This window comes from Theobroma cacao, chromosome 9, assembly GCF_053813885.1.
Source record: "Theobroma cacao isolate CCN51 chromosome 9, ASM5381388v1, whole genome shotgun sequence".
Lineage (NCBI taxonomy): Eukaryota > Viridiplantae > Streptophyta > Magnoliopsida > Malvales > Malvaceae > Theobroma > Theobroma cacao.
Genome location: NC_142647.1, coordinates 13,630,415 through 13,643,424, shown reverse-complemented (window position 1 = coordinate 13,643,424; position 13,010 = coordinate 13,630,415). Strand labels below are relative to the sequence as shown.

Below are 13,010 nucleotides of genomic sequence, written 5' to 3'. Positions count from 1 at the left end.
AGATTAAGTCAAAGAATCATTATCGACAAGATAAATATAAAAATAATTTTCAAAAGAAATTTCTTAGTCTTTTGCTCCTTCTCAAATCATCATTTGAGATTTCAGAATTATTTTTACGAAAATGTGCATGAGAAGTTGTATCAATTTTTTATGGAAATGTTCAAAAAACTCAATATTTTTGTCTATTCAATTGTATTGAAATCAATCATATATACCATTCTTTAACATAGGACATCTATATGAAGCGTTATGATCGATAGACCTAGTAATTTTGGACATGACTCGTTAACAGGACATAAAATTGTTAGTATGACCCTTACAAGCCAATCTGTGGTTGTATGGGAATTACATTTTGAGATATCCATATATGATATTTTGTTCTTTATAATAACATTGAGGTAGTTCTTTATCCATAAGTTTGTAATTTAATTACTATTTATACTTATGTAGAAAAAGCCCATGGAACTATATATGCCTTGTAAAGGAATTGTATTGGGATACAATTATGAGATCCTATTGCATCAAAGCATTGCTCCTAAAAGTTTCTAGTCATTGTATTATTGAGACGAGGCATCAATAATGCTTAAACATTAGCACATGCTATGTTCCTTACTTGTGAAATAAGCAACCGCTCTCATAGATTGAAGTATAGAGATACTTGAAACTAGCATGTAAGTGCTTGCCATTGATGAGCAAGTACACTGAACATGACTTGACATGAGAAGTATATTTGGCATTTCACTCTAGTGTCTATGGAATGCTTTTCATGTGTTAGTTGTGTGACTACGCCTTAGACTTGAGACGCTAGGTTGTCTTGTATGTGGAGTGCTATGCTTTGATTTATTCCTTACAGGTGCCTAACCAATGATGCCAAAATAAAATGCATTTGGGAATAGTATTGTCAAACCCTGCTTTGTAAAATAATTATAATGTCATTCACATGCTCGATAGAATGTTTGTATATTTAGGAAGTTCGAAAAATCGTTAAAAGACGATATTGCCCCTAATGGTATCATTAAGTCGATTAAGCCTCGAACTAGTTCAAATAGGAATTTTAAGGTGAAATTAAGAGTTTCACAGTTCAGGGATGACTCAAAATGGTAATTAAGAGTTCGAGAATCAATTCGGAGTCAAACCAAAATTTTCACTATCTAGGGGTAAAATTGTAATTTTTCCACTTACGGACAAAATTTGAGATTTTGAGAGAATTTAGATTACATTTGAAAATTGGAGAATGGTATGAGTATAAGGGATTAAAAATATGACTATGGGCAATTTTTCAGTTTTTGGGGTAAAAATGTAATTTTTCACTTTACAAGGGCAAAAGTGTAATTTTTAAAAATTTGCTTCACCAAAACTTTGGAAAAGTCTAGAAATTTCGTGGAAGACATGGATAAGTGAAGAGGATTGAGTGGTAGAAAAAGAAAGTAAAAAAGATGGCTAGAAAAAAAATAAAAAAATAAAATATTCAAAAGGTAAATAAAATAATAATATTTTATTAAGCCTATTAAAAAGGCTTGAAAATTCCAGAATTCTTCATTGGAATGGTCAGCCAGAACCAGCAGGAGAGAGAGAGAAATAACAACAAACCCTAGAGTGAGAAAATTCAAAGAAAAAGTGTGATTTTTCAAGGAATCAAGTGTTTGAAGGTATGATTTTTCAAGCTTAGCTTAAGATTTATCATTTCCATGCATTTCTCATCATTTTCCATGGTTGAATCATGTGATTTGAGGATGAATTCAATTCTGGAAAAATGGGTTAGGAGAGAGAAACTTGTTAGATTAATTTGATTTTAAGTTATGTTAGTGTTTTAAGTTAGTTAAGCATATTTAGGAACAAAACAACAAGAAAAGAATTTATTTTCCTCCATTACCATTATTGGCCGAATTTTCTAGGGGAATATTGGCTGATGATCTTGATGTTTATTTGAGAAATTATGATGAATAATGATGAATTATGAGTCTAGAAAAATAATGGGAATTTTCGGAGCAAAAATACGAATTTTTACCCATTAGGGGTATTTTCGTAATTTGCTATCGGGACTGATAATTTGCACCACACTGAGGGACATTAAGTCAATTTGGGTGCAATTGAGGTATAGAAACTGAAAAAAATTAATTTGAGATTAAATTGGACGCGTTAGTAATTTAATCGGGTAATAGGCCGAATTAGGTTAGCACCGCATTTAAGCGGTAGTCGGATAAGTTGCATGTCATATCATGCATATATATACCGAGCCTGAATTGATTTTATAATGGTCAAGCATTGATGTGGTGAATTATGTATTGTACATTGTGGATAGGTGGTGAGCAAATTACACTAGTAAAAGTATAGAAATTGTGCTTGAAGACTGGGATTAGGAGTACATCGACTCCTAAAACTGTGAGTGGACAATTTACCGTCTTAAATATCTAGAGTAATTATACTTATTTGATGCTTTTATTGAATGGTGAGTTTAAATTATAAAATATTATGTTTTCCAATTAAAATGTTTTTTAATAAAAAATGAGATTTATACTGATTTTGAAAACTAATATTGTTTTGGGAAAATTGAGTATATGGAGACTGTGTTGAAATTTATGATTTTATATGTTATTGAAATTGTGGCTTATGACACTATGGTAGCATGATGGCTAAATTTTTGAGGTTGACATGAAATACATGAACAGTTTTGGATTGGTCTTGGTAGACTGGATTACATTTTATTCGCCATATTATGCTACTGGAATTTTTATGGGTCTGGTGGTATATTAAACGGTCACTGCAGTGGTGGGGGTTTTCGTGGACTGCCTATGAGAGGGACACGGTAACTCAATTATATACTTATGTCATGACCCGGAACCTCCCTCAGGCCCATGACAATCGCCGCGACGTCCCGATTGACACTCATTATCCAGAATGCCAACCGGAACCCCGCAAGGCTTACATATCGGTTTCTTTCCTTTCCTGTGAGCAATCATTGTTAAATATCGAGTTTTTAGAGAATATATACTATTTTAGATCAAAAACAATCAAAATAAAATTTTCGCCACACAGGGGTATTTTGGTCATTTTTTTCTCAAAAATTTCAAAACTAGCTAAAACGTACTATACAAGTACAAAATACATAATTCATATTCAAAATGAGTTTAAAAGTCTAAAATCTTCATTTAAAACGAAATTACGGTTATTTGAATATAATAAGAAAATAAAAGAAATATTAAGGGAAATATTCTATTTTCTTATAAAACAATATTTATAAAGTTATACGTGAATAATTTTTATAGCGTAAAAGCTAAATAAATTTATACATACTGAAATACAGTAAGCCAAAATATTTAATTTAATTTACAATAACCAGAGGGCCCCCGAATAAACAAAAGTAAAGAGGACTGTGAACCTACGGTTTGGAAAATGCAGATCCAATAGTAGTCCTCGATGAGATCAGCTATCTACAGTCTATACTGAACCTGAAATGGGTGGAAAGGAGTTGGGTGAGATTTTGCAATCCCAATGAGTAAACAGACATTATCATAAATATCTAAAGGCGAGTAAAATGGAGGCAAGTTTAAACAATAAATTTCAACCCATTTCATAATGTTTTCAATTTATTTCTTAAACCATAAAATATTTGTAATTTACCAAAACAATTGTTAAGGCTTATGTCTTTTATTAAAATAAGGCTCAAGCCAAAACTAATCCTAGGGGATACCTTGGCCGAGGCATCTAACCGAGTCCGCCAAGGGTGTTAAAATATTCACACGTGAAACACATTTTTATTTTTAAAACCAGCCGTTCCTTGGCGTTGGCCGAGTTACACATTCACGTGGGGGTTCGACGTGAAGTGAACTCTAATACTACCCCAAGAGTTACCCTCCTCGCCTCTACAACCGGAGTAACTATATAACTGGGTTTACCGTGCCCCTCTAATAGGCAGTCCACGGAAACCCGTCACTGCAGTGACTAACCCACCAATTTTAATAAAATTTCGACAGTATAACGTGGCTTTTATTTATTTATCCAGCCTGCATAGTAAAACAACTTACATAAATTTCCAATGCATTCACAAAATATAGCCACATATACTCATTTCTCATAAGCCATTCCTAGGAAAATATATATTTTTCAAGTCAATTTGTAGCCTCCAATTACTCAATTTCATAATCAATACAATATATTTTTATTTGTCACATTTATTCCTAAAACATCAAAAATCCCGTTTTAATCTCGTTCTCATTTCATAAAATACATAAAGGGCATTTAAAATAAACTCTAGATAATTTACAATAATAATAAGTTTACTCACCGTTTGTACAAAATAAAAGCTTTCTAAGCGCCCCGATCACTACTCGTCGGGTACGACTTCTTTGCCTTTTCCGGAAGGCTCTCCTCCTAGACACATTACAAAAATTTACACAATTCATCACATTGATGCTAAATCACTATATAATTAACTTAAATCCTATACTAATGCATGGCATGAAATGCAATAGCCTAAAACGACTTAAATGCGGTATTAACCTATTTTTGGCACTTTGCCCGATAAATTGCTAACGCGCTCCATTTTAGCTCTAAATCATCCCATTCTCTCTCCAACATTTCTAACCATTAAATATCAGCCAATAACCTTCTAAAAACAACAAAATCAGCTCACTCCCTTCCTTGGAAAATTCGGCCAAAAATGGGACATTAACTCGGTTAATTTTCTACTTTGTTTTTCTATCACATTTAATCGTTTTTCATCATTTTCTCTTCATTTCCCTTAGAATAAAATCAATTCATCATCATTGTACAGCATTGAGCGTCCAGCCAAGAGTGGGTATTGTGAAAATTTACTGATTTCTTGCCCAATTTAATTTCTAAACACATTTAACTAACTAAAACTATCAATTTAACTAAAAATCAAAACCTAAAAATTTCAATTTCTCTCTCCTAGAATTTCGTCCAGCCCTTGATATCACTTTTTGATCTCTCTCCTCAAGCATGCTAAATGGAAATAAAGGCATAGGAAAGGTAGAAATCAAGCTAAAATCGAAAAATCTTACCGTTAGACGCGTAAACGGTCGAAAACCGCGAATTTCTCTTTGAATTTTCTTGTTTCTCTTTGGTTTTTCTTTTCTTCTTCCTTTCCTCTCTATTTCCTCTGTTTTTCTTCCTTATGGCCGGCCAGCACTCAAAATTTGGGTTTAAATGGCTGACTTTTCATTAAAATAATATTATTTCATTAAAAAATGCCATGTGTCACTTTCCCATTGGCCCATCTTTAAAATTTCATCCATTTGTTTCCAAATTTTCACCATGCACTTGTCTCATATATTCATAGCTTAGATAAAATTCTCAGACTCATCCAAAGTCTCGGTGGAGTAATTTTTGCAATTTACACTTTTGCCCCCGTAAAAGTCAAAAATTACATTTTTGCCCCAAAAATTGAAAAATTGCCCATAGACATATTTTTCACCCCTTATACTCATACCATTCTCCAATTTGTCAAATTTGATCTAAATTCTCTCAAAATCTCAAATTTTGTCCATGGGTGGCAAAATTACGATTTTGCCCCTACACTCCAAAAATCACCAGAATTAAACTTTTTCACTTCCTATCATTAAATTATACTCCAAATAGTTAATCTTGATCAAAAATTTCACTCCATGATCAAATTATTATCTTAGGTGGCAAAATGACGATTTTGCCCTTGAATATCAAAATTTCTAATTTTACCCCAAGTGAACCCTCGAACTCCGAACAATCATTTTTAGTCATTCCTGGACTATAAAATATTAAATTTCATCCTACAATTCCTATTTGAACTAGTTCGAGGTGAAATCAACTCAAGTGTACCGTTAGGTACGATATCGGGTTTCGTCTTTTCTTATGTGCTTTCCTAGCATAATAACATGCTACTCAGTGCATGTATGTCATGACATGTATTTATAGGGTTGGGTTTTACAATTCTACCCCCCTTAAAATAAAATTTTGACCTCAAAATTTCACTTACCAGATTCGACAAATAGATGCGGGTATTGGTTTCTCATCTGATGCTCTACTTCCCATGTCATTTCCTCCATTCGAGCATTTTTCCACAATACTTTGACCATTGAAATACTCTTGTTTCTCAGTACTCGATCCTTTCGATCCAAGATACTCACAGGTTGTACCTCGAACTTCAAATCGTCATGCAACTCGATCGGAGGTGCTTCGAGGACGTGAGAGGGATCTGGTATATATTTCTTATGCATGGAGACATGGAAAACGTTGTGGATCCGATCTAACTCTGGAGGTAATTCTAACCGATAAGCCACTGGTCCAATCCTTTCAATTATTCGGAATGGTCCAATATATCTCGGGTTGAGCTTTCCCCTCTTCGCAAATCGAATCACACCTTTCATTATCCAATAAAACACCATAATTTATCATGATAGTATAATCAATAAGATTTAATACTTCAAAGTATTCAAATTATTACCTTTCCAAGGAGAAACCTTAAGAAAAACTTTATCATCGATCTCAAACTCCAAGTCTTTTCTCCGTTTATCTGCATAGCTCTTCTGCCTATCCTGGGCTACCTTTAGCCTCTCTCGTATAACCTTGATCTTGTCATTAGTTAGCTCGATCAATTCCACACTCACTAACTTTCTTTCACCCACTTCATCCCAACAAAGTGGAGTACGACATTTCCTTCCATATAAAGCTTCGTATGGTGCCATACCAATGCTAGACTGAAAGCTATTGTTGTAAGCAAATTCCACCAATGGCAAATGTCTGTCCCAACTCCCAATAAAGTCAATGACACAAGCCCGTAACATATCCTCCAAGGTCTGGATAGTCCTTTCTGACTGACCATCCGTCTGTGGGTGAAAAGCAGTGCTAAATTTCAATTTGGTTCCGAGAGCTTCTTGAAATTTTGGCCAGAATCGAGAAGTGAATCGAGGATCTCGGTCTGACACTATAGAAACGGGAACTCCATGTAGCCTCACAATCTCATCTATATAGAGCATAGCCAGCTTCTCAATAGAGTATGTACTATGGACAGCTAAAAAGTGAGCGGACTTAGTCAACCGATCTACGATCACCCAAATCGCATCCTTTCCCCTCTGTGTCCGCGATAATCCCAAAACAAAATCCATAGTTACATGCTCCCATTTCCACTCGGGAACAGGTAAAGACTGAAGTGTACCTGCTGGCCTCTGATGCTCCGCCTTAACTTGCTGACATACGAGACACTTTGCTACGAATTCTGCTACGTCTCGCTTCATACCCGGCCACCAATAATTCTCCCTGATAGTCCTATACATCTTGGTGCTTCCGGGATGCAATGCATAAGCAGATGAATGAGCTTCTTCCATGATCGCCTGTCTCAACTGGTTTCCCTCAGGAACACAAACTCGATCTTTAAACATCAAGACGTTATCCTCTCCAAATCTGAACTCACTGACTCCCCCATCGGTCAGCTTTTGAATTTCTTTTCTTAACTCATCATCAGACCTCTGAATGTCCTTGATCTGATTAAGTAACGAAGGTCGCACAATGAAGTTTGCCAATAAGGATCCATCCTCACCATTTCTCAACTGGACCCCAAGAGATTTCATCTCTATTAATGCTGGAAAATAACAACTCTGAAGCGCTGCTAAAGACGATGAAGACTTACGACTTAAGGCATCAGCTACAACGTTCGCCTTTCCCGGATGATAGTCTATCACCAAGTCATAATCTTTTATCAACTCCAACCATCGCCTTTGCCTCAAATTAAGCTCCTTTTGGGTGAGCAAATATTTTAAACTCTTATGATCCGTAAATATCCGACAATGCTCACCATACAAGTAATGCCTCCAGATTTTTAAAGCAAACACCACTGCTGCTAACTCTAAATCATGGGTAGGGTAATTTGCTTCATGCCTCTTTAGCTGTCTAGAAGCATAAGCCACAACTTTTTCATCCTGCATCAATACGCACCCTAACCCCAACTTTGAAGCATCACTATATACTACAAATCCCTTACCATTAACAGGAAGTGTTAAAACGGGAGCGGAGGTTAACCGGTTCTTTAGCTCCTGAAATCGATTCTCACAAACATCATCCCACACAAACTTAACTCCCTTACGAGTTAGACGGGTCAAAGGAGCTGCTATTAAGGAAAACCCCTGAACAAACCTCCGATAATAACCGGCTAATCCGAGGAAACTACGAATCTCCATCACTGTCTTAGGTTGCTCCCATTGTAAAATTGCCTCTACTTTCTTAGGATCAACATATATTCCAGTTCTCGATACTACGTGTCCCAAGAATACCACTTCCTGTAACCAAAACTCACACTTCGAAAACTTTGCATACAACTGTCTTTCCCTCAAAGTTTGTAATACTATACGCAAGTGGGCAGCGTGCTCATCATTATCTCTCGAGTAAACCAGTATGTAATCAATGAACACAATAACAAACTTGTCCAGGTAAGGGTGGAACACCCTATTCATGAGATCCATAAAAGCTGCCGGTGCGTTAGTTAACCCGAAAGGCATGACCAAGAACTCATAATGACCGTACCGAGTTCTGAATGCTGTCTTGGGTACATCCTGTTCTTTAATCCTCAACTGATGATACCCAGACCTTAGATCAACCTTGGAAAACACTGTAGCTCCCTGTAATTGATCGAAAAGATCATCAATCCTCGGTAACGGATACTTGTTCTTAATGGTCATTCTGTTAAGCTGTCGGTAATCGATACATAACCGAAGTGTACCGTCTTTCTTTTTCACAAATAAAACCGGTGCTCCCCATGGAGATATACTAGGGCGTATAAAATCCTTGTCCACCAACTCTTGCAATTGTACTTTCAACTCCTTCAACTCTGCTGGAGCCATTCTATATGGAGGGATAGAAATAGGTGCGGTACTTGGAAGTAAATCAATAGGGAACTCAAGCTCTCGATCAGGAGGCAGTCCCGGTAAATCATCAGGAAATACATCAGGAAACTCACTTACTATCGGGACATCCTCTAACTTAGGTTCCCCTTTTGAAGTATCAATTACGTATGCCAAATAAGTCGGATACCCTTTCTGCACTAATTTTGAAGCTTTGATGGCCGAGATTACACAGGACGGTAATACTCGGCGTTTCCCTACAAACACAATCTCTGCTCCCTCCGAATTTCGGAGAATAACTTCCTTTCGGAAACAATCCACGTTCGCCCGATGTGCAGTTAACCAGTCCATACCCAATATTAGATCAAAATCCAAGATCTCTAGAGGAATTAAGTCACCCCTAAATTCTTCCTCGCCTACCCTTACCCCACAATCTCTATAACAACTATTTCTAACTAGCTTTTCTCCTAAAGGGGTGTGAATTACAATTTCTTCCTCTAATGGTGACAAGTTTCTATCAGCAATTGATGCAAATGTGGTGCTCACATAAGACCTATCTGAGCCAGAATCTATCAAAACATAAGCATCTTTATCAAATAAAGACATAATACCTGTCACTGCTCCAGGTCGGACTTGTGCCTCATCTTCCGTCACAGCGAAAACTCTTGTCGAGGTACGAGTCTGTGGTCTCGAAGGTGGATGTGCCGGGGTATTACTCTCCACACCGGACCGTATGGCTACTCCCTGTCTCGGTGGCAACCCAGAAGAATCTCTCCTCTGTATATCAGTGCGAGCTGGTGAAGATGATGCAACTACCGTGGCTCGTCCTAACCGTGGGCAATTACTCCTAATATGACCCGTTTGTCCACATTGGAAACATCTTGTTGGCTCTCTACATAGCCCACTATGATAATTCCCACAATTTTTGCATCTGTCAGAACCTCCGAAACTCCTCCCAGAACCAGTCATAGCAGATCTGCTAAACCTCGAAGGTCTCTGTTGTGATGGTGGAAATGGAGGTCGAGGAGATGTCACGGAAACAGAAGTAGTACTCCCTGAAATCGCTGAGTCCTTGCCTCTTTTTACTGGCTGACTAGAAGATATACCAGGATTCCTCCTTTTTGCAAACTCAGTCCGAATCCTCCTATTCTCAATCGCGAGCTTCTCAGCCCGTAAAGCCATCTGTACCACCTCCTTATGTGGCTCCCTACCAGTCACTGTCATTCGCTCTCTAATCTCATTACGGAGCCCTTCCTCGAAATAGCTGGCCTGATCCTGCTCAGATTTCACCAGATCCGGCACATATAACATCAACTCGTTAAAACGAGTCTCGTACTCCTCTACAGTTAGATTTCCCTGTTTCAAACTCAGAAATTCTCTCTTCTTTTCTTTCTGATGGAAATAAGTGAAATACTGACCATCGAATTCCCTGAGAAAATCAGACCATGTCTGAGGAGTAGCGGAACGGGACTTCACCGAATTCCACCAAGTACGAGCCCTCTTCTCTAATAATCTCGTAGCCACCATCAGCTTCATGTCGTCGTCTAATCTCATATCAGAGAGTGTCTCTGAAACCTGATTAATCCAGTCCTTTGCCACAGTGGCATCCAACTCACCCGTGAAAGATACACAACCCAATTGCCTAGCCTCCTTCAGCTTCTTGGAAATGGATACATCCTGTACTGGTGGTGGAACTAAAGGAGTAGTTGGAGGCACTACAGGTGGAACTTGACCAGTCTGAGCTTGACCAGCCATTGCTGCAAAGAAAGCTGCCAATGCTTGTGCTGCCTCAGTAGGCATGGCGGGAATACCCGTAGGTGGCTGAGGAGATGGAGGATGTGGAGGACTATCGGCCTGCTCAGCAGCAGGTGCTGCTCGAAGGGTAGATGCAGCTGATTCCTCCTCTACTGTATTTGGCTGATGACGTTGGGAACGACCTCTTCCCCTCCCAACCGATCTAGTGAGAGGTGGGCGTCCGCGTCGAGGAGGCATTGTAATCTATAAAAAATACGAGCAAGTTTAGGTAACCTTAGGCTCTATATGCAGATGCATGCATTCTATTCAACCTAACCTAACTTAACTTAATCCGGGGCCACACTAATATTGTAAATTTTTAAAACAACTTTAAAACTAAAAACTTTGATCTTTAAAACCAAAAGCTCTGATACCAATAGAATTGTCACGACCCGGAACCTCCCTCAGGCCCATGACAATCGCCGCGACGTCCCGATTGACACTCATTATCCAGAATGCCAACCGGAACCCCGCAAGGCTTACATATCGGTTTCTTTCCTTTCCTGTGAGCAATCATTGTTAAATATCGAGTTTTTAGAGAATATATACTATTTTAGATCAAAAACAATCAAAATAAAATTTTCGCCACACAGGGGTATTTTGGTCATTTTTTTCTCAAAAATTTCAAAACTAGCTAAAACGTACTATACAAGTACAAAATACATAATTCATATTCAAAATGAGTTTAAAAGTCTAAAATCTTCATTTAAAACGAAATTACGGTTATTTGAATATAATAAGAAAATAAAAGAAATATTAAGGGAAATATTCTATTTTCTTATAAAACAATATTTATAAAGTTATACGTGAATAATTTTTATAGCGTAAAAGCTAAATAAATTTATACATACTGAAATACAGTAAGCCAAAATATTTAATTTAATTTACAATAACCAGAGGGCCCCCGAATAAACAAAAGTAAAGAGGACTGTGAACCTACGGTTTGGAAAATGCAGATCCAATAGTAGTCCTCGATGAGATCAGCTATCTACAGTCTATACTGAACCTGAAATGGGTGGAAAGGAGTTGGGTGAGATTTTGCAATCCCAATGAGTAAACAGACATTATCATAAATATCTAAAGGCGAGTAAAATGGAGGCAAGTTTAAACAATAAATTTCAACCCATTTCATAATGTTTTCAATTTATTTCTTAAACCATAAAATATTTGTAATTTACCAAAACAATTGTTAAGGCTTATGTCTTTTATTAAAACAAGGCTCAAGCCAAAACTAATCCTCGGGGATACCTTGGCCGAGGCATCTAACCGAGTCCGCCAAGGGTGTTAAAATATTCACACGTGAAACACATTTTTATTTTTAAAATCAGCCGTTCCTTGGCGTTGGCCGAGTTACACATTCACGTGGGGGTTCGACGTGAAGTGAACTCTAATACTACCCCAGGAGTTACCCTCCTCGCCTCTACAACCGGAGTAACTATATAACTGGGTTTACCGTGCCCCTCTAATAGGCAGTCCACGGAAACCCGTCACTGCAATGACTAACCCACCAATTTTAATAAAATTTCGACAGTATAACGTGGCTTTTATTTATTTATCCAGCCTGCATAGTAAAACAACTTACATAAATTTCCAATGCATTCACAAAATATAGCCACATAAACTCATTTCTCATAAGCCATTCCTAGGAAAATATATATTTTTCAAGTCAATTTGTAGCCTCCAATTACTCAATTTCATAATCAATACAATATATTTTTATTTGTCACATTTATTCCTAAAACATCAAAAATCCCGTTTTAATCTCGTTCTCATTTCATAAAATACATAAAGGGCATTTAAAATAAACTCTAGATAATTTACAATAATAATAAGTTTACTCACCGTTTGTACAAAATAAAAGCTTTCTAAGCGCCCCGATCACTACTCGTCGGGTACGACTTCTTTGCCTTTTCCGGAAGGCTCTCCTCCTAGACACATTACAAAAATTTACACAATTCATCACATTGATGCTAAATCACTATATAATTAACTTAAATCCTATACTAATGCATGGCATGAAATGCAATAGCCTAAAACGACTTAAATGCGGTATTAACCTATTTTTGGCACTTTGCCCGATAAATTGCTAACGCGCTCCATTTTAGCTCTAAATCATCCCATTCTCTCTCCAACATTTCTAACCATTAAATATCAGCCAATAACCTTCTAAAAACAACAAAATCAGCTCACTCCCTTCCTTGGAAAATTCGGCCAAAAATGGGACATTAACTCGGTTAATTTTCTACTTTGTTTTTCTATCACATTTAATCGTTTTTCATCATTTTCTCTTCATTTCCCTTAGAATAAAATCAATTCATCATCATTGTACAGCATTGAGCATCCAGCCAAGAGTGGGTATTGTGAAAATTTACTGATTTCTTGCCC

General features: G+C 37.1%; 2 long non-coding RNA genes across 2 annotated transcripts; both read right to left on the bottom strand.

Moving 5' to 3' along the window:
* Positions 1-2,845: 2,845 nt before the first annotated feature.
* Positions 2,846-9,741, bottom strand: LOC148760743 (uncharacterized). Its single transcript, XR_016028579.1, has 4 exons — positions 9,443-9,741; positions 4,286-4,371; positions 3,384-3,449; positions 2,846-2,946 (listed from the first exon to the last, which is right to left on the bottom strand). It is a non-coding gene; the product is annotated as an uncharacterized LOC148760743 (long non-coding RNA).
* A 1,286-nt stretch (positions 9,742-11,027) lies between these two features.
* Positions 11,028-12,554, bottom strand: LOC148760742 (uncharacterized). The gene is made up of 3 exons (XR_016028227.1): positions 12,468-12,554; positions 11,566-11,631; positions 11,028-11,128 (listed from the first exon to the last, which is right to left on the bottom strand). It is a non-coding gene; the product is annotated as an uncharacterized LOC148760742 (long non-coding RNA).
* Between the last annotated feature and the right edge of the window lie 456 nt (positions 12,555-13,010).